The sequence below is a fragment of the Mesoplodon mirus genome (assembly GCF_964341445.2).
Source record: "Mesoplodon mirus genome assembly, chromosome: 9".
Lineage (NCBI taxonomy): Eukaryota > Metazoa > Chordata > Mammalia > Artiodactyla > Ziphiidae > Mesoplodon > Mesoplodon mirus.
The window spans coordinates 75,105,057-75,131,524 of NC_138985.1; the positions used below are offsets into that span (position 1 = coordinate 75,105,057).

The 26,468-nt window shown below is 39.0% G+C and overlaps 1 protein-coding gene across 9 annotated transcripts in view; it reads right to left on the reverse strand.

Moving 5' to 3' along the window:
- ELMO1 (engulfment and cell motility 1) overlaps nt 1-26,468 on the reverse strand; it is a 596,918-nt gene that overhangs the window by 479,961 nt on the left and 90,489 nt on the right. The window contains exon 2 of one of the 9 annotated variants that reach the window (XM_082632559.1): nt 23,354-23,441. The exons of 6 other annotated variants lie outside the window; for them this stretch is intronic. The gene's annotated coding sequence lies outside the window, so the exon portion shown is untranslated. Of the gene's footprint in view, nt 1-15,129; nt 15,150-23,353; nt 23,868-26,468 lie in introns of those variants that run through there. 2 more of the 9 variants (XM_082632560.1, XM_082632565.1) reach the window with 2 other exon arrangements.

The following is a 26,468-nucleotide window of genomic DNA, read 5'->3' on the forward strand; positions in this document are numbered from 1 at the left end:
CGATCCCTGGTCAGGGAACTAGATCCCACATGCATGCCTCAACTAAGAGTTCACATGCCACAACTAAGGAACTGGCGAGCCCTCCTGCTGCAACTAAGACCCAGCACAACCAAATAAATAAATAAATATTTTTTAAAAAATTAATTCAGCCATACATTAAAGCATAAAACAAGCTTAGGGGCCACGAGACACAAATTACTTATTTTGAGAAAAATCCAGGATCTGCTTGAGGGTACTCCTTGGCATACCCACCAGGAGGTAGGTGACTGTCTATTCAAAAGTGGGATCAAATTAAGCTCCTCAAATTTCAAAAGGATTTCAACCCAATCCCCAGATCAACTGACTCATTAAGGCATATGTGGTTGCAAGCAACTGCCAGGAATAAAGAGTAATTGCACTCTGCACCCTTATCAGTAGGAATAATATTGAACTCACTGCCATCTACACAGTTGGTGACTGCACTGTTTTCAATGGGAAAATGTTATAAACAGACATAAGGTTTACTAATAGGAAACTGATTTAATCACTTATGGTATTCATAAAACTTTAAGATGGAATAAGCAGTGGTGAAGGATAATATCCTCCCAGCATGCCAAACTGGAACCCTCAATACATTTTTCCCTTAGAATCAAATTCTCCAATCAATTTTTATCTCTTTCTTTATTAATACAAAATGAGACTTCAGAGGTACCCAGGAGACCCTCATATGGCTGTGTGTCTAACATCAATTCTGCCAAATATAGTATTGACTCTATGACTAAAAGTGTTCCAAGTTTCAAACAAAGATCTAGAGTGTTAAAACAGACTTATGCTTAAATTAAGGATCTTCTGAAGAGTTTTACTCAAACTTGACCATTTTTGCTTTCACCTAAATGTTAATCCAATTGGGAAGAGATTTCTTTCCATATTTATTTGTTCATTTCAAAAACCTTTAATGTATAGGAAAAATAATGGATGAGTTCTATAAGACATGCTTTAGTACTTTAATTCTGGTCTTTATTTCTGCTCTCGAAATTTTTTTCCAGAATCCTCACTTTTAATAATTAAAATTAAAAGAAAAGTTCAAGTCAAACCAAATTTCTTCTTCCTTTCATTTCACCATCTTAAAATTTGGCAAGTTTTGCTTGAGAAAATGGATCACACTAGAGTGCTTTTGTGGACACATCCTGTTTTTCAGGTGCAAGACAGCTCAGGATATTTCCTGTTCCACCACCATTGATGGAAAAATAACTCAAAAAGTGAATCTTATTGAAAGTGTGTCCAAAGCATCTTCTTAACAAAGCTCAGAATGTTTTTATAAACTCTTATACGTCTCACACTTGGAACTTGCTAAAGATAAGCTCTGAATAGTGTCCAAAACATCTTTATATTTGGCAGTTGTGAATGACTATCATAACTTGAAAGGTGAGAAATGCAGGTAAGTTTTTAGCTTTTATCAAATAAAAAGTTCTTCACTCCCACAGGTTTACATCTGAGCCTGCATGAAATGGGAAAGCAATCGTTGTTTTCCTGCCTACTCCCATCAATTGGGAAACACATCCACTTTTATTGAAATGCCTTATAATATCAGGGCACATTTCCACTTTGTGTTTTAAATTCTAAGTTGTGGTCTTAAATTCCTAGAGTACTCAAAGGCTGTGAAACTTCACAGAATGAAGAGTCTTTTAAAAGGGCACCTGAAAATAAAAGAAACTGTTTTGGTGAACACTGATCAACTCCCAAGCTTGCTGCTGCAGGGGATCATGTTTGAAGTGTGAGGAGACAGGAATGAAACCAGAAGCTCAGCTCTCAACAGGGAAGAGACACATCCAAGCTCCCTCCGGTTAGTGCTGGCCAGCACCAAAGCAGCCGCAGGATACAAAGGCAGCAGGAGATCTGCTCAACACCGGTACCCGGAGAAGCACTCCTCATTAGAAAAAGCAGAAGAGAAGACCGTCTTCTACTGCAGAACTGACAATTCTCAAATACCAACTACTCATCTCAGTCATTAATTCTTAAGACCAAAACTTTGATCTCAGTGATGGTAAAAGTTCAAACCCAGTGTGTGAAGACACAGAAAAAAATGTGGCTTCTGAGGTAAAGCGAAGAGCTGAAGAACTAACCAACCAGTTCATCAACGTGGCGCATCTGAAGATTCTTCTTTTCCTCAATAGTAGGCTCTTTTCTCTCCATTACTTGTAATTATTCCAACTCATCACTTACCTTTTGTTAGGCAGATAGAGACATAGTAAAGTATCACCATAAGCACCATTATTCTTCCTGTGTTGTCATAATATCAACTACGTGCAATGATTTTAAGCTTCACAAGTATAAAAATGTAAAATAGTTAATATTCACTGTATAACCTACTAAAGATTACAACTACATTGATAAGAAAACATCAGATGGATGAGTCACCAAACTAGATTTCACTTCCGTCCACCACTTACAGGGACCTCTCCACCAATGAGGTTCCTACTGTTATTAAAATGACCCAGAAGTTGTTTCTAAATTCTAAGCAGAAAACCCCATCAAACTCAAAGAGGCTAAAGGATGAGAAGGAAAATTCAGAAAAAGTATCCTTACTTTTGCCCCTCAATTTTCATAATTGTGCCATTCTTCTAAAAGATGAAGGAAGAAACCATAGTCATATTTAGGTGGTCTCAATGGAATGTCCAGTGTATTTTTTCTTCAAAGTTAGATTATATTGCATACAACAAAAATAAACATTATTAGCAATAACTATTTTATATCTGACTTCAGCATTAGCTATTTCTCACATACTAAAACAGGCAAACCAGGCTTCCCTGGTGGAGCAGTGGTTGAGAGTCCGCCTGCCAACGCAGGGGACACGGGTTCGTGCCCCAGTCTGGGAGGATCCCACATGTTGCGGAGCGGCTAGGCCTGTAAGCCATGGCCGCTGAGCCTGCGTGTCTGGAGCCTGTGCTCTGCAATGGGAGAGGCCACAACAGTGAGAGGCCCGCGTACCGCAAAACAAACAAACAAACAAACAAACAAAAACAGACAAACCAAACCTTCAAACATCCATCTCATTTCATCACACATAGAATCTCTGTGAGACAGGGAGGCAAATACTGTTACACAGGTAGCAGACTGAGGCATAGAAGTTAAGACCCAGCTCAAAATAAGATTAGTTCCAATCTCCTAACACCTAGTGTTCAGAACAGTAGCTGAAGTAAGACAAAGTTATGGAATCATGAACGAATCATTTACACTTGACTAAGTTATATGTTACCACTTGAAGAGAGGAAGTCAGACTCTGAGAATTTCTAACCCTCACACTAACGAGCCTCATCCATGGAGCATTTCAAGGCTGGGAAGACAACTAGCTTACACCTGCCCTTTTCCAAGTTTCATTCCTCTAGAGTCCCTGCAGAACAGCAGCATCTCCCAACATGATGCCAAGAACCTGCCCCAGTTCAGTGACAGTGTTCCCCATACACCTCTAAGAGAGATTGTCTATTTGTTTCATAAATATTAACACAGGTTTTTCCTTCCATCAATCATGGAGCCTGGAGACTCTGACACAAGAGTGAAAGAAACTCAGGCTGCTGCTCTCAAAGAGTTTACATTCTTATTCTCAACAACTGGATAACGGACTGAAAGAGTAAAAGAACAAAAAGATACCAGATGCTACTGAATTACTTTACACCTACCTAATTCCATTATGGCAATCAGAATAGGAAAGCAAAATCTATCTGATGAGTTTTTACAAGCCCAACGTTTTCTGGCCTCTGCCTCTTTCTCTGTCCCCACCTCCTACTCTGCTCCTCTTTGTTCAATCTCCTCTGACCACCCAGGAAGTCTTGAAGTTCTTCAGATTTATCACACTTTCCACCCACTGTTCCTACAACTTCCCATAGCTGGCATGTTCACCGAATTCAGGACTCAGCCCAAATGTCACCTCCTCAGAGAAGCCTTCTCTACGTGACCTAATGCCAATAAAATTGGCACACACACCCCAGCACACACATTCCCAGTCACCCTCTCCCTCTCTCTCTCACTCACCCCCCTTCACTCATCACTTATCATTACCTTGCAACATATTATATATTCATCTGTTCGTTTATCGTGACTCCACGCCAGAGTATAAGCTCTATGAGGGCAGGGATGCTGTATTCTTCACTATTATGTCTATAGTCACATAGTATATTCTCAATGAATATTTGGTGAATGAGGAAGTGAGTGAATAAATGAATAAATTGATCAGATTCTGAGGAAGTCATTTATTTCTTAGATGCTTTAAGGCAATTCCTCAGAAATACAGTGAAAAATAACAGGTTGCAGATTAAATTCAATAAGTGTGTGAACTGGAGAGACTGAGGAAGGCAATAGAAGAAAGAATTGGTTACTTAAGAATGGTGCAAATTAAGTATCACCAGAGTGTACTTGGAAAAACTGGTGGGCATCAGACCTGAGTTCCGGTCACAGTCATGGAATCAGAATGCTCTAAACAAGAAAAAAAAGCTGGGAATAATAACCAAAATGAGGTGATGTATGTGGAATTGTTTTATAGCAATATAAACACGTAGAAATAAGCATACAGCAATCACAGGTTACTTCCTCCTACCTTCCCCTCCCCACTAACAACCACTGCAGGGATCTTCATCAATCATGAATAATAAACTTAACTCCTCTCTGCCATAACTAAACAGGGCATCAGAATCACCAACACTTTAGTAAATCATAATTTTTTAAAGCCGTTTAGCAAAGTAGACAAATTAGGAGTAGAGCAGAATTTTCTTCCTAAAGGATGTCTACAAAAAACAATAATCATTCTCAGTTATGAACCATCAAGCTTTCCCTTTAAAATCAAAACCAAGGCAAGGAAGTCAAATAGCACAACCTCTATTAAATATTGTACTGGAGGTCTCAGCCTACACAATAAGACAAGAAAAACAAACAAGCATTATAAGGATTGGAAGGGAGGGAAAGCAGATTTGTTATTATTTGAATGATATGATTGTCTACTAGAAACCTTATTAGTATTAATAAGATAGTTGTCAAGGTTTCTGCGTATAAGATCAAAATACAGAAGTGATTTGCATTTCTATACACTAGCAACAAAGCATTGGAAATAGCAGTCTTTTAAATATACAATAATAACAAAAGAGATTTTTACAAGATCTTTCTGTATAAGATAATAAAATTTAGGGCTTCCCTGGTGGCACAGTGGTTGAGAGTCCGCCTGCCGATGCAGGGGACGTGGGTTCGTGCCCCGGTCCGGGAGGATCCCACATGCCGCGGAGCGGCTGGGCCCGTGAGCCATGGCCGCTGGGCCTGCGCGTCCGGAGCCTGTGCTCCGCAACGGGAGAGGCCACAACAGTGAGAGGCCCACATACCAAAAAAAAAAAAAAAAGATAATAACATTTATTAAAAAATATTAAACACCAAAGTAAATGGAGAGATATCTAAAGTTTATGAATAAGAGGAATCAACATTGTAAAGACATCAACAAGGACATATAACACACATAAAGGCTGGAGAAAGGTCTACAGACAGACAGAAGCTTGCTATATGCTAAGGGTGACACTGCAGACCAGTGTGGGGAAAAATGAAGTATTTAATAAATGGCTCTGGAACAGTGAAGGAAAAATTAAATTCAACCCCTACCTCACAATTTACATTAAATGGAACCATTCCTGAGATTAAGTATTAAAATGAACAGAAAGAAAATCTTTAAAAATATATACAAGATCATCTTAATTATCATAGGATAAGAAGGATACCTTACACAAGTTATAAATAGTCCAAAACATAAAGAGAATGATCAATTCACCTACAATATAATTAAAAACTATTTACAAAAGGTGCCATAAGAAAAATATAATATAAAAATATGTCACATATTGAGAAGATATATGTAACATAATGAACAAGGACTTAATACATATAATATATAAAGAATTCCAATGAATTAATATGAAAAGAATATGCAAGCCAAAAGGTATACCCAGGCATTTCATCCAAGAGAAAATATTAAGGTCAATAAACCTATGAAAAGATGGTCAACTTCATCAGTAATTGAAGAAATGCAAAGAAACCTCAATATAACACCATTTTATACCCATGAGACTAGAAAATTTATACAACCTGACAATCTCAAGTACTGACAAATAGGTGAAGAAACAGGAAGTTTCATATAGCCCTGGGAAGAATTTAAATTAGCACAACTACTTTAGGAATACACTATCATTGCCTAGTAAAGCTATACGTTGTACACACTAAAACATGGCTCCTCCTCCTGGGTATACATCCTGAAGAAACTCTTGATCATCTAGGAGAAGTATACAAAATTATTCACAGCATCACCCTAACAGCAAGAAACTGGAAACAACTCAAATAAATGTCTAACCCAAGAAAAATAAACTGCAGCATATCCATAAAGAAGAATATACTATAAAGAGTGAAAATGAACTACAGCTACCAATACATACATCAACACAAGTGAATCGCAGAAACATAATTTTAATGTTGAACAAGTCACAGAAAAGGTCATAGAGAAAAATCCATTTTTTATAAAGTTGCAAAATATAGTTTATATTTGTGTAACTCTAAAAATAAAAAACAAAGATATCATTAATAAAATATTCAAGACAAAGGTTACAAGGTTGAGGGAATGAAATGGGATCAGGGCTTCAAAGGCACTGGTGATGTTCTATTTCTCAGGCTGGGTGGTAGGTAGGTACCTGGGTATTAATTTTATTATTCTCCATTAAACAATATATATCTTTTATATATCATCATTTGCCTATATAGTACACTTAATAAAATTATAGAATTCCATCATAATTTATTAAAATAAAAATATTAGATCTAGAGGAACCAAGATGGCGGAGTGGAAGGATGTGCTCTCACTCCCTCTTGCCAGAACACCAGAATCACAACTAGCTGCTGGACAAGCATTGAAGGAAGACACTGGAACTCACCAAAAAAGATACCCCACATCCAAAGACAAAGGAGAAGCCACAGTGAGATGGTAGGAGGGGTGCAATCACAGTAAAATCAAATCCCATAACTGCTGGGTGGGTGACTCACAGACTGCAGAACACTTACAACACAGAAGTCCACCCACGGGAGTGAAGGTTCTGAGCCCCATGTCAGGCTTCCCAACCTGGGGGTCCGGCAACGGGAGGTGGAATTCCTAGAGAATCAGACTTTGAAGCCTAGTGGGAATTGATTGCAGGACTTCGACGGGACTGGGGGAAACAGAGACTCCACTCTTGTAGTAGTGTGTGCATCGGGACAAAGTAGTGTGTGCGTCGGGACCCATGGGAAGGAGCAGTGACCCCAGGGGAGACTGAACCAGACCTACCGGCTAGTGCTAGAGGGTCTCCTGTAGAGGCAGGGGGTGGCTGTGGCTCACTGTGGGGACAAGAACACTGGCAGAAGAAGTTCTGGGAAGTACTCCTTGGCGTGAGCCCCCCGAGAGTCTGTCATTAGCCCCACCAAAGAGCCGAGGTAGGGTCCAGTATTGGGTTGCCTCAGGCCAAACAACCAACAGGGAGGGAACCCAGCCCCACTGATCAACAGTCAAGTGGATTAATGTTTTACTGAGCTCTGCCCACCAGAGCAACAGTCAGCTCTACCCATCACCAGTCCCTCTCATATGGAAACGTACACAAGCCTCTCAGATAGCCTCATCCACCAGACGGCAGACAGCAGAAGCAAGAAGAACTACAATCCTGCAGCCTGTGGAACAAAAAACACATTCACAGAAAGATGGACAAGATGAAAAGGCACAGGGCTATGTAAAATATGAAGAAAGAAGATAAAACCCCATAAAAACAACTAAATGAACTGGAGATAGGCAACCTTCCAGAAAAAGAATTCAGAATAATGATAGTGAAGATGATACAAGATCTTGGAAAAACAATGGAGGCAAAGGTCGAGAAGATACAAGAAATGTTTAACAAAGACCTAGAAGAATTAAAGAACAAACAAACAGAGATGAACAATACAATAAGTGAAATGAAAACTACACTAGAAGGAATCAATAGCAGAATAACTGAGGCAGAAGAACGGATAAGTGACCTGGAAGACAGAATGGTGGAATTCACTACTGCAGAACAGAATAAAGAAAAAAGAATGAAAAGAAATGAAGACAGCCTAAGAGACCTCTGGGACAACATTAAACACAATAACATTCGCATTATAGGGGTTCCAGAAGGAGAAGAGAGAAAGGACCAGAGGAAATATTTGAAGAGACTATAGTCGAAAACTTCCTTAACATGGGAAAGGAAATAGCTACCCAAGTCCAGGAAGCGCAGCGAGTCCCATACAGGATAAACCCAAAGAGAAACATGCCGAGACACACAGTAATCAAATTGTCAAGAATTAAAGACAAAGAAAAATTATTGAAAGCAGCAAGGGAAAAACGACAAATAACATACAAGGGAACTCCCATAGGGTTAAGAGCTGATTTCTCAGCAGAAACTCTACAAGCCAGAAGAGAGTGGCATGATATACTTAAAGTGATGAAAGGGAAGAACCTACAATCAACATTACTCTACCCGGCAAGGGTCTCATTCAGATTTGATAGAGAAATCAAAAGCTTTACAGACAAGCAAGAGCTAAGAGAATTCAGCACCACCAAAACAACTCTACAACAAATGCTAAAGGAACTTCTCTAAGTGGGAAATACAAGAGAAGAAAAGGACCTACAAAAACAAACCCACAACAATTAAGAAAATGGTCATAGGAACATACATATTGATAATTACCTTAAACGTGAATGGATTAAATGCTCCAACCAAAAGACACAGGCTTGCTGAATGGATACAAAAACAAGACCCATGTATATGCTGTCCATAAGAAACCCACTTCAGACCTAGGGACACATACAGACTGAAAGTGAGAGGATGGAAAAAGATATTCCCTGCAAATGGAAATCAAAAGATAGCTGGAGTAGCTATACTCATATAAGATAAAATAGACTTTAAAATAAAGAATGTTACAAGAGACAAGGAAGGACACCACATAATGATCAAGGGATCAATCCAAGAAGAAGATATAACAATTATAAATATATATGCACGCAACATAGGACCACCTCAATACATAAGGCAACTGCTAACAGCTATGAAAGAGGAAATCGACAGTAACACAATAATAGTGGGGGACTTTAACACCTCACTTACACCGATGGACAGATCATCCAAAATGAAAATAAATAAGGAAATACAAGCTTTAAATGACACAATAGACCAGATAGATTTAATTGATATTTATAGGACATTCCATCCAAAAGTAGCAGATTACACTTTCTTCTCAAGTGCACACGGAACATTCTCCAGGGTAGATCATATCTTGGGTCACAAATCAAGCCTCAGTAAATTTAAGAAAATTTAAATCATATCAAACATCTTTTCTGATCACAATGCTATGAGATTAGAAATGAATTACAGGGAAAAAACAAAAACACATGGAGGCTAAACAATACGTTACTAAATAACCAAGAGATCACTGAAGAAATCAAAGAGGAAATCAAAAAATACCTAGAGACAAATGACAATGAAAACACGAAGATCCAAAACCTAACAGACGCAGCAAAAGCAGTTCTAAGAAGGTTGTTTACAGCTATATAAGCATACCTCACGAAAGAAGAAAAATCCCAAGTAAACAATCTAAACTTACACCTAAAGGAACGAAAGAAAGAAGAACATACAAAACCCAAAGTTAGCAGAAGGAAAGAAATCATAAAGATCAGAGCAGAAATAAATGAAATAGAAACAAAGAAAACAATAGCAAAGATCAATAAAACTAAAAGCTGGTTCTTTGAGAACATAAACAAAATTGATAAACCATTAGCCAGACTCATCAAGAAAAAGACGGAGAGGACTCAAATCAACAAAATTAGAAATGAAAAAGGAGAAGTTACAACAGACACCGCAGAAATACAACGCATCCTACGAGACTACTACAAGCAACTCTATGCCAATAAAATGGACAACCTGGAAGAAATGGACAAATTCTTAGAAAGGTATAACCTGCCAAGACTGAACCAGGAAGAAAGAGAAAATATGAACAGACCAATCACACGTAATGAAATTGAAACTGTGATTAAAAATCTTCCAACAAACAAAAGTCCAGGACCAGATGGCTTCACAGGTGAATTCTATCAAACATTTAGAGAAGGGCTTCCCTGGTGGCGCAGTGGTTGAGAGTCCGCCTGCCGATGCAGGGGACACGGGTTCGTGCCCCGGTCCGGGAGGATCCCGCATGCCGCGGAGCGGCTGGGCCCGTGAGCCATGGCCGCTGAGCCTGCGCGTCCGGAGCCCGTGCTCCGCAACGGGAGAGGCCACAACAGTGAGAGGCCCGTGTACCGCAAAAAAATAATAATAATAATAATAAAACATTTAGAGAAGAGCTAACACCCATCCTTCTCAAACTCTTCCAAAAAATTTCAGAGGAAGGAACACTCCCAAACTCATTCTATGAGGCCACCATCACCCTGATACCAAAACCAGACAAAGATATGACAAAAAAAGAAAATTACGGACCAATGTCACTCATGAATATAGATGCAAAAATCCTCAACAAAATACTAGCAAACAGAATCCAACAACACATTAAAAGGATCATACACCATGATAAAGTGGGATTTATCCCAGGGATGCAAGGATTCTTCAATACACGCAAATCAATCCATGTGATACAACATACTAACAAATTGAAGAATAAAAACCATATGATCATCTCAATAGATGCAGAAAAAGCTTTTAACAAAATTCAACACCCATTTATGATAAAAACTCTCCAGAAAGTGGGCATACAGGGAAGCTACCTCAACATAATAAAAGCCATATATGACAAACCCACAGCAAACACCATTCTCACTGGTGAAAAACTGAAATCATTTCCTCTAAGATCAGGAACAAGACAAGGATGTCCACTCTCACCACTATTATTCAACTTAGTTTTGGAAATCCTAGCCACGGCAATCAGAGAAGAAAAAGAAATAAAAGGAATACAAATTGGAAAAGAAAAAGTAAAATTGTCACTGTTTGCAGATGACATGATACTATACATAGAGAATCCTAAAAATGCAACCATAAAACTACTAGAGCTAATCAATGAATTTGGTAAAGTTGCAAGATACAAAATTAATGCACAGATATCTCTTGCATTGTTATACACTAATGATGAAATATATGATAGAGAAATTAAGAAAACATTCCCATTTACCACTGCAACAAAAAGAATAAAATACCTAGGAATAAACCTACCTAGGGAGACAAAAGACCTGTATGCAGAAAACTATAAGATACTGATGAAAGAAATTAAAGATGATACCAACAGATGGAGAGCTACACAATGTTCTTGGATGGGAAGAATCAATATTGTGAAAATGACTATACTACCCAAAGCAATCTACAGATTCAATGCAATCCCTATCAAATTACCAATGGCAATTTTTAAGGAACTAGAACAAAAAGTCTTAAAATTTCTATGGAGACACAAACGACCCTGAATAGCCAAAGCAGTCTTGAGGGAAAAAAATGGAGCTGGAGGAATCAGACTCCCTGACTTCAGACTATACTACAAATCGACAGTAATCAAGACAGTATGGTACTGGCACAAAACCAGAAATATAGATCAATGGAACAGGATAGAAAGCCCAGAGATAAACTCATGCATCTATGGTCAACTAATCTATGACAAAGGAGGCAAGGATATAAAATGGAGAAAAGGCAGTCTCTTCAATAAGTGGTGCTGGGAAAACTGGACAGCTACATGTAAAAGAATGAAATTAGAACACTCCCGAGCACCATACACAAAAATAAACTCAAAATGGATTCGAGACCTAAATGTAAGACCGGACACTATAAAACTCTTAGAGGAAAACATAGGAAGAACACTCTTTGACATAAATCACAGCAAGATCTTTTTTGATCCACCTCCTAGAGTAATGGAAATAAAAACAAAAATAAACAAATGGGACCTAATGGAACTTCAAAGCTTTTGCACAGTAAAGGAAACCATAAACAAGACGAAAAGACAGCCCTCAGAATGGGAGAAAATATTTGCAAATGAGTCAACAGACAAAGGATTAATCTCCAAAATATATAAACAGCTCATGCAGCTCAATATTAAAAAAAACAAACAACCCAATCCCAAAATGGGCAGATGACCTAAGTAGATATTTGTCCCAAGAAGACATACAGATGGCCAAGAAGCACATGAAAAGCTGCTCAACATCACTAATTATTAGAGATATTGAAATCAAAACTACAATGAGGTATCACCTCACACCAGTTAGAATGGGCCTCAACAGAAAATCTACAAACAACAAATGCTGGAGTGGGTGTTGAGAAAAGGGAACCCTCTTGCACTGTTGGTGGGAATGTAAATTGATACAGCCACTATGGAGAACAGTATGGAGGGGCCTTAAAAAATTAAAAATAGAGTTACCATATGATCCAGCAATCCCACTACTGGGCATATACCCAGAGAAAACTATAATTCAAAAAGACACATGCACCCCAATGTTCATTGCAGCACTATTTACAATAGCCAGGTCATGGAAGCAACCTAAATGCCCATCGACAGACGAATGGATAAAGAAGATGTGGTACATATATACAATGGAGTATTACTCAGCAACGAAAAGGAACGAAATTGAGTCATTTGTTGAGACGTGGATGGATCCAGAGACTGTCATACAGAGTGATGTAAGTCAGAAAGAGAACAACAAATACTGTATATTAACGCATGTGTGTGGAACCTAGAAAAATGGTACAGATGAACCGGTTTGCAGGGCAGAAGTTGAGACGCAGATGTAAAGAACAAACGTATGGACACCAAGGGGGGAAAACCGCGGGGGGGTGGGGATGGTGGTGTGCTGAATTTGGCGATTGGGATTGACATGTATACACTAATGTGTATAAAATTGATGACTAATAAGAACCTGCTATATAAAAAAATAAATTAAATTAAATTAAAAAAATTAAAAAAAACTAATACTAAACTTTCTTTGGGTTATTTGTATGGAAATATGTTAATATAAATGTTTCAGACATTACATGAGATTCCTAAAAATCTTATGTGTTCCGGTATAATGTTATAAGTCATAATTCTAGTTATTACTTTAAAATGTATATCTCAGAAATAACTAAATTTCCTTGTCAATTGTATTATTATGAACTTTCATCAAGTCTTTAACCGTGGTCATTTTTAAGTCTTTTGTCATTTACACACAGTTCCGGGTGTACTCTGATGCTTTACAAGTATGTTCCTATAAAAGGGTTTCATCTTCAAGGAATTCATGGAAAAGACTCTGACAAGTACAGGTTTCTGGTAACTGACTATACTGCTGAACTGAATGAATAAGCATTTTCCGAACTCTAATGGAAAACTGATGAATTCATAAAAGTGTTAACAAAAGATCAAGATGAAAAAAAATTAATTACATGGGACTGAGTGAACCGATGAGGATGATTATACTTTTTGTGACTTTCTGTTTGAATTAAAAAAAAATGTTAAATTTTGGTATTTATTTACCTAGCAACTTCACTTATGTGAAAGGCCAAAGTTTAGCATAATAACAAAAGAATGATGCATTCCTTTACTAATTAATAAACATTGGAGGTACCTTTAAACTTTCCTGTATATATTTAACTTAGCTATGTCTTAAGAAACTATGCATAACACAGAAGAATTTATAATCTGGTAAAGAATAAATAGTTTCTTTCCTAAAGAAGTAAGGAGCATATTTTCTACTGATGTAGACTTTAAAAACCTTCAGATCTGAACAGGACAGAATGACTGCAGTTTCTTCCTGATTCTCTTAATCAGTGGCATGTTCCTTATTCCTTGCCTGAAATTTCCTCCTCTCATGCACCTCCTGCATCACTCCCTTGATGAGCTGATGGCCTGTCATGGGATTATTTAGCTAGTCCGGGGGATGATGGGCTGGGGGTGGGGTTCATACAGAGAGAAATGAGAAAGCAGTTGAGATGTAGGCTCAGAAATACCTTTTTTCCATGTCCCTGTTACTAAAACTAATAAAAAGAAACTGTCAAAAGTAAAATCCTGAAATGACTTAAGTCGCTACAAATACTGGCTAGTAATTGCCATTTAGTCATTCTCTTGACCTTTTGTGGTGAGTATGGGATGAACATTGGCTCTTCTCAGTTTCAGTTAAAAAAAAAAAAAAAGCAATGAGCTTCTAGTTTCAAAACTCTCTGATTAATCACAAATAATCTAGTCCTGATCCTTAATTTTAAAAATAAGAAAACTGCCCAGAGAAGTTAAATGACAGAGGCAAGAAACATATCTTCATATGTTTAAGACCATAACTTCTGAGGTCAGAGGGCCTGGGTTGGAATCCTGACTGTGTCATTAACTAGCCAGGTGACTCTGGCCAAATACCTTCCCTTAAGCTCTCCAGGCCTCAGTTACCCGTCTGTAGAACGGGAATAATACTGCCACCTCATAAGGTTACTACGTTGATTAAATGATGCCAAGTGCTCCCATGAGAACCTGGCACACAATAAATGTTCAATAAATGTTTATTATCTTTATTTCCTAAGGTCATAAAGCCTGGTAGTTCCAAAACAGAATTTTCTATAGATTTCTCTTTCTATCCATCCAACCCTAACCTACACATCTCATTTTTAGAGTTATAGCAGCTTAATAATTAACATTTTTTATAACTTTGAATTGTTACTAATATACTTTTTTCTCCTCCCCAGGGCTAATTGGAACATATGCAAGTGCATTTCAAACTAATAAAAATGCAGTAATTCAATAAATAATTGTCAGTCTACTTTGTGTCAATCCCTTCAGTCTAGTTTACACATTTAATGGGTATTTTCAGCTGTGTTTCTAGATAAATCCTTCACTCATTAAGGGATCTGGCAGTTGGCGCTTCTCTTCATCACTCTTTTTTTCATAATTATCTTTCTTTTCAACCTGGCATAGAGCAGAAGGGAGCTTGAGATTATCATGAGACATCTCCCCCGTCAGACAGGCTTTTATGATGGCAAATGAAGCTAGAAGCCCATCCTGAGGCTTGTAAAGATCTGCTAGTCTTCCACCCAGACTCTCAGTGCTGAGAAATAGTCACAGTACACTGTAACATCTCTAGGAAAAGATCACCCCAAATATCATCACCTCAAATCCCACCTCATCATCTGCTTTGCAAGTCAGCATTTCATATGACAGCAGGAGAGTCAGGTGTAAAAGAGAAGATGGCGCTAGGGGAGGTCTGTTCTTCTGGCAAAGGCACACTTATTTACCCTAAAACCAAAAGCAAATAATGTAACTAAGCCAATATGCAAAGTGGTCGTTTAATAAATATACATTTTGTGGCAAATGCCTCTGTTGAGTATTTTGTTTCATTTTTTTTATTACAAGAAGTCTAAGGCTTATTTGCTCATGGTGCTATTTTAATTTAAGCAATGCTTTTTTTAAAAAAACAACTTTACACATTATCATAAATGCTTAATGGCTATGCAAACAATTTTTACTCACTTTTAGCCAAGGCAACTACCAATAGAAGCTCAAAATGTAAGTAGAATCAATGCATAACCCCCAGTTCTCTCCTTTCCCTGCTGCCTTAGGAGGCCCACTCTGAGCTCAGCAAAGGTTCATGTTTAAGGCACTAACAAAGCAGGAGCATCCAATCCATGAGAAAATAAAACATAATTTTTTACTTAATAGTTCTAAACAGAAAGCTGAAGTCTACATCATGGGAAAATGTGCACTGTGTTGGATTTCCTGACACTATGATTTATTTTTCGTTTCAATTATAGCTGGGGTATGGGTACCACGTATGAAGTTCCCAAAGCACTCATATGGCCCTGGCCCAGCTTCAGCCTGCTTTTCCCAAGAGCTGTAGTTCATACCCTAAGATCACATTTAAAATATTTAACACAGACATAGGGTGCACGGTGACCAATCAGAATGGACTCTGGCCATGAGGGACCAGTATACCAGTGAGTCCTGGCTGAAGGCCAGTGCCTTGAACACCCAAGCAGTCCAGGAAGGAAAAAGGAGGAGGTGGCTGCTGAAGCTTTGCTGTTGTTATACAACCATTTGTATCTAACTGTATAGGCATCTAGCTCCCATTTCTCCATGTTGTCCAAAAACTTAACAATAAATTTTTGAAAGTCTCACAAAAGTTCAATATACTATATATCCAGGGCATCATTATCACTTGCCAGATAAAAAGAACATTACTTAATTGTTTTAAAAAATATCTAAAAGTTTTACATAGTAATTTTTGGTTCTTTGTTCCCATCTCCCTGATGCCTCTAACAGTTTTTCTCCTTGGAAGCAAAGCAGTACTCAAAAGCACACATAATCACACCTTAACAGGTTACCATTTCCCTGCTAAAAACTTGGTAACTGAAAAAGAAGGAAAATCTTTCTGTTTTTATGAACCAGTAACCAGATATCAAATTTTTCCTAATCAAAAAGGACCAGTTCATGCAGCCCAAGAGGGAAAGGCTGAATCAGCTCAGCAAGGTTTAGGATTATACCTTTGAACAGAGACCTGGCCTTATAATCACTGTTTTTTAAACATTTTTGTTTATCCAAGATCAAAAAGTTGCAAGAAATCTGTGAGCCTTTAATTCACAGCATCCCTTAATTATCCATTAGCTAAAAATCTCCATATCCACAGGATGTGGCAGGTCTTAAAGTTTCAAGAAAGGGAAGCTGCCAGACCATGTGTCTGTCTTTGGGTCAGCAAACTTAGGTCACTAGAAACAGATCTTAGTTCAGGGATGAGTCAACTCTGTGGCCTCACACAGTTATGCAAATGAGGGATGAAACACTAGTACCTCCCCAGGACAGGGAGGGCCATGACCTTTTGTGACCTGAAAGGGTCACCCCTCCCAACAATCCTTGGTAGACAGAGCAGTTCAAAGGGGAGAAGATGGGTAAATTTGCATAAGGATAGAGGAGTTGCCAGGAAAAAAGCGACCCAGAACCCTTCCTTTTGACATTCAACTTATTAGTCTCAAATGGGTAGGGATTGCCCTGAGCAAAACGAAACCTAGAGTTTGAAGGGATTAATTAATAGCCCACCAAAGTGGCATTAAAATTACTTTAAACTGGGGCTTCCCTGGTGGTGCAGTGGTTGAGAGTCCGTCTGCCGATGCAGGGGACACGGGTTCATGCCCTGGTCAGGGAAGATCCCACATGCCTCGGAGCGCTAGGCCCGTGAGCCATGGCCGCTGAGCCTGTGCATCCGGAGCCTGTGCTCCGCAACGGGAGAGGCCACACCAGTGAGAGGCCCGCGTACCACCAAAAAAAAAATTACCTTAAACTGAAAACATCAAAACAATCAGCAGCTACAGAAAAAAAAAATTATCTAAACTCAGAGCAGAGCCTCCTCATAATACAGTTGCCCCTGACCTGCCCTTCAGAGGGAAGAGTGACTCTTACCACCAGAAAGTATGAATTCTGTTTCCATTAACATCAACGAGCCCAACAGAACTTTCCATACTTTCCCACTGAAGCTCTAAGCCCCCTTCCCTTTTCTTAAACTGGTGTATAGATCTTTACCTCTGAATATTTGACAAATTACTCCTTACTGAGTACTACTGTAAGCACAGGTAAATAAGATTTCTCTTTTCTCCTTATAATCTGGCTATTGTCAGTTAATGGGCAAGCCCCAGACCAACCCAATCTAAGTGGGTAGAGGAAAAGTTTTCTGCCCAGCAGGTCCCAAAGACAGAAGGAAAAGTCAGAAGTAAAACCCAAGTTCAAAAACAGGATCTGGAGAGTTCGTCCACAATCCAGTCATGCTGGCTGAGGGAGCCTGTACCCGGGCAGCAGCTGAGCTCAGATGTGTACATATAAGAACTGTGACATTAGAAGCCTACACTGGGGTACCACATGGACTGCGCAAGGATCTAAGCCAGTTCTGGCTCCCAGTTCTCTCTCTTCCTGGCATCCTGAATCAGACCTGAAATGTGGACCAGATACACCCCTAAAGTTTTCAGATAGTGGCAGCACTGAAGAGATGGGGTGTTAACTGACTTCCAACTAATGTGCATAAAAGAATGTTCAGAAAATTGATATGAAAAATGAAAGAATACTGACCAAATGTGAATGTCACACAAACCCACAGAGAGAAAGAGATGAAGAAAAAAAAAAAAATTCCAAAAACTGCTACGGCTAGGATATAAAACAGGAAAAGAAACTAGCATTTATCCATGGTCTTCTATGTAAATACATTTACATCTAATTTGCTAAATTCTTGACTCTGGTCCCCACAATGTTTATCCTTCAACATTTCCCCTTTCAGGAAGTGGAACCTCTAGTCAAGCAATCTAAGAACCATTCCTAACTTTTTTTTTTTCTTATCCCGCTCATTCATATTCACTGCCAAGACGAGCAGATCTGACCTCATGTATCTCTCCCAGTTTTCTTCCACCTCCACTGCCACCAGCACTTCCGCTGGGACTTCTTTTTTTTGCGGGGGCGGGGGGTATAGTTGGTTTACATCACTGGGACTGATGCAGTAGCCTCCTAAGTGGCCCCTTGCATTCACTTGCTCCTCCCCTCCCACTCCCAATTCCACTCACTACAGAGAACTTTTTTTTTTTTTTTTTGCGGTACGCGGGCCTCTCACTGTTGTGGCCTCTCCCGTTGCGGAGCACAGGCTCCGGACGCACAGGCTCAGCGGCCATGGCTCACAGGCCCAGCCGCTATGCAGCATGTGGAATCTTCCCAGACCGGGGCACGAACCTGTGTCCCCTGCATCGGCAGGCAGACTCTCAACCACTGTGCCACCAGGGAAGCCCCACTACAGAGAACTTTTAAAATATCTTATCACTTCTCAATTCAGAATCCCTCAATGGATTCCCACTGCTCCTAGTATCTTCACCATGACCTTGTCTTGTATCATTCTCTCCTTGTTCGTTACTTTTCAGCCACTACAGTCTTTCTGGAAAGGGTCAGGCTCTATCCTACCTCACTCTCTACTTGGAAAGATAAACTGAAGATCATCTTCTGATCTCGGATTAAACGTCACCTTTTCAGAGACCTCTTCCTTGCCTTATTACCTGTGGATGAAAAATGTCGCCTGCCATATCAGTAAACAAAGAATGTTGCAGCCATCAAGCCATCAGCCACTACAGCGGACCCCAACAGTGCACCCTGAGAGGACTCAGGATAGGAAAGAACAGGATGCTGGCCCCAGATAGCTAACGTGCATATCAAAGGAATGATTTCAGTGAGCCCAGACTCTTCCATCTTCCCATACATAGAAAAGTGCTAAATTCATTAACTTGAGATGTCTGGTTTTCTTTAATTAACATTAATCTTTTGATGTTCTGACTCCCTGGTTTTTGTTGCAAAAACTCTTATATATCCTGGCTCCTCCCTTTCCTTTTCAGACCAGTCCCTCAGCGCTATCTGAGAGGCTGCCTCTTGGGCTTGAGTCCTCAGAAAGTCCACCGAGTAAAACGTAATTCTCAATTTTAGGTTGTGCATTTTTTTTCAGTTGACACACCCAACTTCAAAATTAGATATTTATTCTCTACAATTAAAACCTATAGAACTGGTTGTAATTTTCTTTCATAGAATCAGTCAAAACATGTGACAATATACTTATTTGTGTGTTTATTCATTCATGTCCCTTCGTCCAACAGACAGTAAACTCTATGCAGGCAGGGGACATGGTGGTTTTGTTTACCACTGATAGCTATCGCCCAATACAACACCCAGCCCCACAGGAGAGGATCAAGAAATATTTGTTGAATGCTACTGAAATTAGGTATTTTAATCTCCACATTACCTGTGATAGGATGACTATATGACCCAGTCTGCTCGACACAGTCTTTGTTTACACCTGTTGAACTAGGATAACGATTGATAAATTCTCACCTTCGTTCTGGGCTTTATGATGAGTAATATAGTCACTCTACCTATAAGGAAGCTGAGATTCGGAGAGATCAAATAAGGAGTTAATTCTCCTTAATCGTGGTAGTTATGCTCTATAGAGTCTTCATGAACACTAAATTAGCCAATGCTGAACCACTGCTCCAAGGGGAAATGCAGAATTACGTTCCCGCAAGCTAGTGACTGGCCACAATACTTCCTTCAGCCAATCAATAAATAACTTGGTTTCATGTGTGTTTCTGTTTAAAGACACCTCATTTGATATGTATTGTTGATTCATTAACATTGAACTCATGGCAACAACACGGTCACTCATGCATGTACAAAGATAATTAGCATACATATTTTCTCTTTAAGGCATAGCGTAGGCTTCCTGCACTTGGGAACACAGAGAACTCTCTATCACTGTGCTTTGAGCTAATTTTAAACAGTGAAATTATAAACAAAAAGCATAAAAATGTGGAAAACATGGCATTAAATAGACTATGAAAAAAGGACATCTGTTTACAGTACAAGAGCTGAAAAAAGAAGGCAGAGTGCCTTATTTGACTTCAACTGGGAACTTGTTCACTGGGTAACTCCAAATGTTCACTGCTCTGTTCATGTCTGTGAATGACTACAAAAGCACCATAAGCACTGATTTGAGGTTACTACTCTCAAGTAGGCAAATTCACAAATATGGAAGCCCCCAATAAGGAGGATGGACTGTAGCTTGTATAAGGTTATACAGATACGTTAGAGTGAGGACAGACCCCCAGAAAATGTCCGACTTCACAGCTTACATCCATTCATTAGATCAGCATCACCAAGGAAAGAACTGCTCTTTCTAAAGCAGGGTACCATTACTCTAGCTAGATTAGTTATAATTATTAAGACTCCTAGATTGCCAGTTTATCAAAGTTCCAGTGGAAAGTGCAGAGAGAGGCAAAACTCTTCTTCATAGAATGGATACAAATCTGTATAAAAGTAGTTAGCAATCTATGACTCTACACTACTGAAGAGTTAAACTGCAGGAACTAGCTACTAATAAGTGACAATTCACAAGGGAGCCCCAAGTTACTTGTAATAACAATGGGTGATTTCACAATGGGATGTAGGTCCTAAGATTAATAAAAAATGTAAATTTGTGGGCCTATAAATATTTTTAAGAGTCAAAACTTGAATCATCCACAGACTAATGTCCAGGTATATTGACATGTAGACCATGAGAAATCAAGTATCTGTGCCTCTTCCTAGTCCACAGGGGAGGAAAGACTCTTCAACAAGCTTCCAGTACATGATCACTCTCACTTTTCAGGAAATCCCCTCTACGGTTTCTCACTTCTTAGTACATTTTTATTTACTCTTTTAAAACACATTCAATGACAAGGGTTGAGATTAGCCTGTAAGTTTATGAACAGTATGAGTAAAAATATCTTCAATTACAGACTAGTTTTCTATTTAAGAATTTAAAAGACTATTTAAGACTATTTAAAAATTCAGCATTAGAAAAATACTTCCTACTGGTCCACTTTATTCTAAGTGGCTCTGTTAGCATGTCAAGACTCACACTACTCTATGGATAGAAGGTATAATGTCTGAAATATTTTTAGCTAATTGATATGAATTTAAGGCAATCTCAAAATCACTTGCCGTATACTTAAAAAAGAAGAGCCTTCTTCCTACTATTTAGAGACTACTAGCTTAGAAATGTTTTGAAGTTTGGGAGAAAATTAAATGTTCTCTCCTGAACTCAATTTAGAGTTCATAATTTGAAATAATTTCAGACTTACATAAATGTTCCAAAATGATCAAAAAAATAAACAACCCAATTAAACATGGGAAGAAGACTTGATTAGACACTTTTCCAGAGAGGGAAGGCAGATGGCCAACAGGCACATGAAAAGATGCTCAACATTGCTAATCATCAGGGAAATGTAAATCAAAACCACAATGAGATATCACTTCACACCTGTCAGATTGCCTATTAGCAAAAAAAAAAAAAAAAAAAAAGAAAGAAAAAAGAAAAAAACACAAATAACAAGTGTTGGTGAGGGTGTGGAGAAAAGGGAACCCTCACACACTGTTGGTGGTAATGTAAACTGCTGCAGCCACTGTGGACAACAGTATGGAGGTTTCTCAAAAACTAAAACTGGAACTACCACATGACCCAGCAATTCCACTCCTTGGTACATATTCAAAAAATAAATAAAAACACTAATTTGAAAAGATGCATGTATCCCAACTTTCAAAGCAGCAGCGTTATTTACAGTAGCCAAGATATGGAAGCAACCTAAGTGTCCATCAACAGATGAATGGATCAAGAAAATGTATTTTATATATATATATATGTATATATATATGTATATATATATACATATATAAAACATATATATACATATATTACTCAACTATTAAAAAATGAAATTTTGCCATTTGCAACAACCTGGATGGACTTGGAGGGCATTATACTAAGTGAAATAAGTCAGACAAAGACAAACACTACATGATATCACTTATATATGGAATCTAAAATATACAACAAACTAGTGAATATAACAAAAAAGAAGTAGACTCACAGATATAGAGAACAAACTAGTGGTTACCAGTGGGGGTGGGGGGAGCCATATAAGGGTGGGGGGGTGGAAAGTACAAACTACTGGGTGTAAGTTTGGCTACAAGGATATATTGTACAACCTGGGGAATATAGCCAATATTTTGTAATAACTATAAATGGAGTATAATCTTAAAAAATTGTGAATCACTATATTGTACACCTGTAACATATAAAATTGTACATCAACTATATTTCAATTAAAAAACGTTCCAAGATGAATATGAAGTATATCCTTCACCCAGCAAATACTAACGTTTTATCTCTTTTTTGTATTATTACTTTTTTCTGAATTGTGAAGTAGTTCAGAGTACACCACCCCAAAATATGCCACTCTATCACAAGGATTGTTTTGACTGAAGGCAATTTCTTAAAAAGCAGACACAGGATGAGCTTTCTGCCCTCTGCTGATCTGCTTGAAAACAGAATAACAACCTTAACTCCTGAGTTGAGGTGGCACCAGGTAGACCTGCACAAACGAACCTTATTAAATTGACCCTTACCTTCCATTAGTTTTCACATACATATACCTTCCCACAGTTTGCCACCCCTGGAAACCTAAAGTCCCTTTCCTTTGTCCCATCACTTTTCTAAAATTTATTGTTCTTTGTTAAGATGCTATACAAACCCAAGTCCTAGCCACCTCTTTGAGTCACTCATCACTGAGTTTCTCCCTTGGGTATGCATGCTGCTTGTGTCAATAAACTTATTTGTTTTTCTCTCATTATTCTGTCTTTTTCAGACTAATTTGCAGGGCCCCAAGTGGAGAAACTAGGAACATAATGGAAAAAGAATAGTTTTTCCTCCCCTATAACTGTATATGAATAAGTTGTAGACGTGATGCCCTTTTACCCTAAATACTTCAACATGTATTTCTGAAGATCAAGAACATTCACTTACAGGGAATTCCCTGGTGGTCCACTGGTTAGGACTCCGAGCTTTTACTGCCAAGATTACGTGTTCAATCCTTGGTTAGGAAACTAAGATCCTGCAAGTTGTGCAGCGCAGCAAAAAAAAAAAAAAAAAAAAAGTTCACTTACATAAACAAAGCACAATTATCAAAGTCAGGAAATTAAAACTGATACAACACTAGTATATGATTTCCTATTCAAATTTCACTAATTGGCCCAATTATTTCCTTTATCGTACAAAAACAAAGAATTTGCTTCCCTGGTCTGGGAGCCAATCCAGTATTGCTTACAGAATTGAGTTATCTGGGACTTCCCTGGTGGCTCAGTGGTTAAGAATCTGCCTGCCAGCCAACACAGCGGACATGGGTTCGATCCCTGGTCTGGGAAGATCTCACATGCAGGGGAGCAATTAAGTCCTTGCGCCACAACTACTGATCCTGCACTCTAGAGCCCGTGAGCCATAACTACTGAGCAAGCGTGCCACAACTACTGAGCCCATGTGCCACAACTACTGAAAGCCCACGTGCCTAGAGCCCAGGCTCTGCAACAAGAGAAGCCACCACAATGAGAAGCCCGCGCAGTGCAACGAAGAGCAGCCCCCGCTCACTGCAACTAGAGAAAGCCCGCGTGCAGCAACGAAGACCCAACGCAGCCAAAAAAAAAATTAATTAAAAAAAGAAAAACAATTTAAAAAACAAAGAATGCAGGTTTCCTTTTCTTTGGAAGCCTATTGAATGTTGGGCTTGTTATGAGCAGACTGTTGGGGAGGAAGAGAGGAATAAGGAAGGAGGAATCAAGGTTTGGATAATAGGCATAAGGTAGCAGGGCAGATTATTCCTGTCTAGGGAGCCTCACTGAGGAGGAAGGGGTTGCAGAAGAGGATGGCAGGTTTCCTGATACGTCTCCCAACAGTCTAACGCTGGTCTCCCAGGCCCTGAACTCAGTGCCTTTACACGCAGCCTCTCATTGAACCATTATGTTACAGACTGAATGTCTGCATCTCCAAATTCCCTCTGTTGAAACCTAATCCCAGTGTGACGGTATTGAAGGTAAGGTTTGGGGAGGTGATTAGCTCCTGAAGGTGGATCCCTCATGAATGAGATTGGTGCCCTTTCAAAAGAGACCACAGGTGAGGACACAGCAAGAAGATGAACTTACTGTCCTGACAATTCACATGCACATTTGTCTGTTAAAGGCCCTGGAAAAGTCCTTCAGTAAAGCAGTCTTTTAGCTTTGTTTTTCCCAGTGTCTCTCAAATTTGACTGTGGAACTCTTTAAACATCACATCTGTTAATGATCTGTGGAACACACTTTAGGAAACATCTTAGATGTTTGTGTGGAATGAGTCGTGACGAATTAAAGCCTCAAAGGAGGGTGAAAGTGTCAGCACCCAGGAATGGACGGTCTGATGTGGAGTCATGGGTCTCTCCTTGAGCAAATACCCATAGAAACTGAAAACAAAAGACAAATGATCATAAATTGCAATTTTTAAAAAGTGTTGTGATAAACAATCCTGACTTTTGTTCTGCAATCTGTGCAGCTGATTTTCTGTAATATAATAAAATAGTTCATGTGCCACCACACTTTGCAAAATGACATTTCAGCCTTCTGGGAAGTTGACTTTGGGGAAAAGAATATCATAATCTGGGGCAAGACATTTTGTGACTGGGGAAACCAAATGTCATCCTGGCTCCCCACCAGTATAGAGTTATTGCACAGAACTAAACAGAAGTTGGAGAAGGGAGCCTTGTTCTTCTCCGCCCCACTCCCGCCCCACCCTCCAGCCATCAGAAATCTATTCTGTACATGACGTGGTACTGTATTTACACAAGAGACCACACAAAATACAGCTGCCACCTGCTCAACGCAAAATACATTCTGAATTACAACAAAAGCTTTGGAAAAGGATAACTTTAAGTAGCACACAAAACAATCCAACACATAGTGTGGCTTCTAAAAATAAAACCATGTAATTTACATATTTTTGAAGCAGGATTTGCTCAAATAGTTCCCTGCACACAGGGAACCATAGGCCATTTAAATACTGAAAGGCTTGAGTTTTTCAGGTTTCCTCTTTTGAGCAAAGTAGACTTTCTTTTTTTGTTTAACTTTTAATTCAAGAAAGAAATTACAATGCAACACCAAAGCACTACTTTCCACAGCAGCAAATTAGAGAGGGCTAATTTGAGGACACAGCCGTGCCCTGTTATCTGTACCTTGTCACTTTAATTTAGCACAACCAAAACCTCACCATTTCTTTCATTTTTACTTCTCTACATAGCAGAATTTTAGCCTTCGTGCTGGGTTTCAAAGAGTCCAAAATAAAACCAGCCCACATTAAGTAAAACAGCCATGTAAGACCTTTCCTTTATGTTTGGAGAGAAAGACTTTCAAAGTTCAGGAGGAGGATTCTTTTTAAAGGCACTGAGTAGTCTTGGTAATGCTTTTTAAAGTCTATTTTAAAACATTGAGATTTATTTTCCACCACTGCGTTAACATGAATGTGGACAGTCAAGTGTATTGCCTCAAACAGAAGCAAAGAAGTTGTTACTTGAAATCTGTACACTTTAATTCATTGTTAAAACATCTCAGCTATGCAAGAATCTCTGAGTCACAAATTATCAAAGTTAGAAGATAACACCGTCCATCCTGCATTAACAGGCAAGAATGACAGCTTGGGCGAAGGGCTAGGCTCCAGATCCTGCTCTTACAGTAGCGAATCCAGCCATCCCTCAACCACAGGAAATAGACTGTCAAGTTGTACTAGATCCAAATGCTTCCACCTCCACCTATGGGCATGCATAAAGCATGAAGCACGGGTGTCCCCAGGATCCTTTATTAACTCTCTGGCACATGCAACCCTCAGTAGGGAGAGTTGCTCTCTGAAACAAAAATTAATCATTGTAAACAGAAATACATGTTTTCCACAGCCTCACAGGCGTCACCCAGCTTCCAAAATCTCATCGCCTTCCGTCCCCATACCACCCACCTTTCTCATCTCTTGAAATTCAGAGCACATTCCGCACCACTTTCATCCCCCAAGGAGCAAAGCCTTAAGTATCACCTGTGCTCTCATTCCGCAAATCATTTGGCTAGAATTCTTA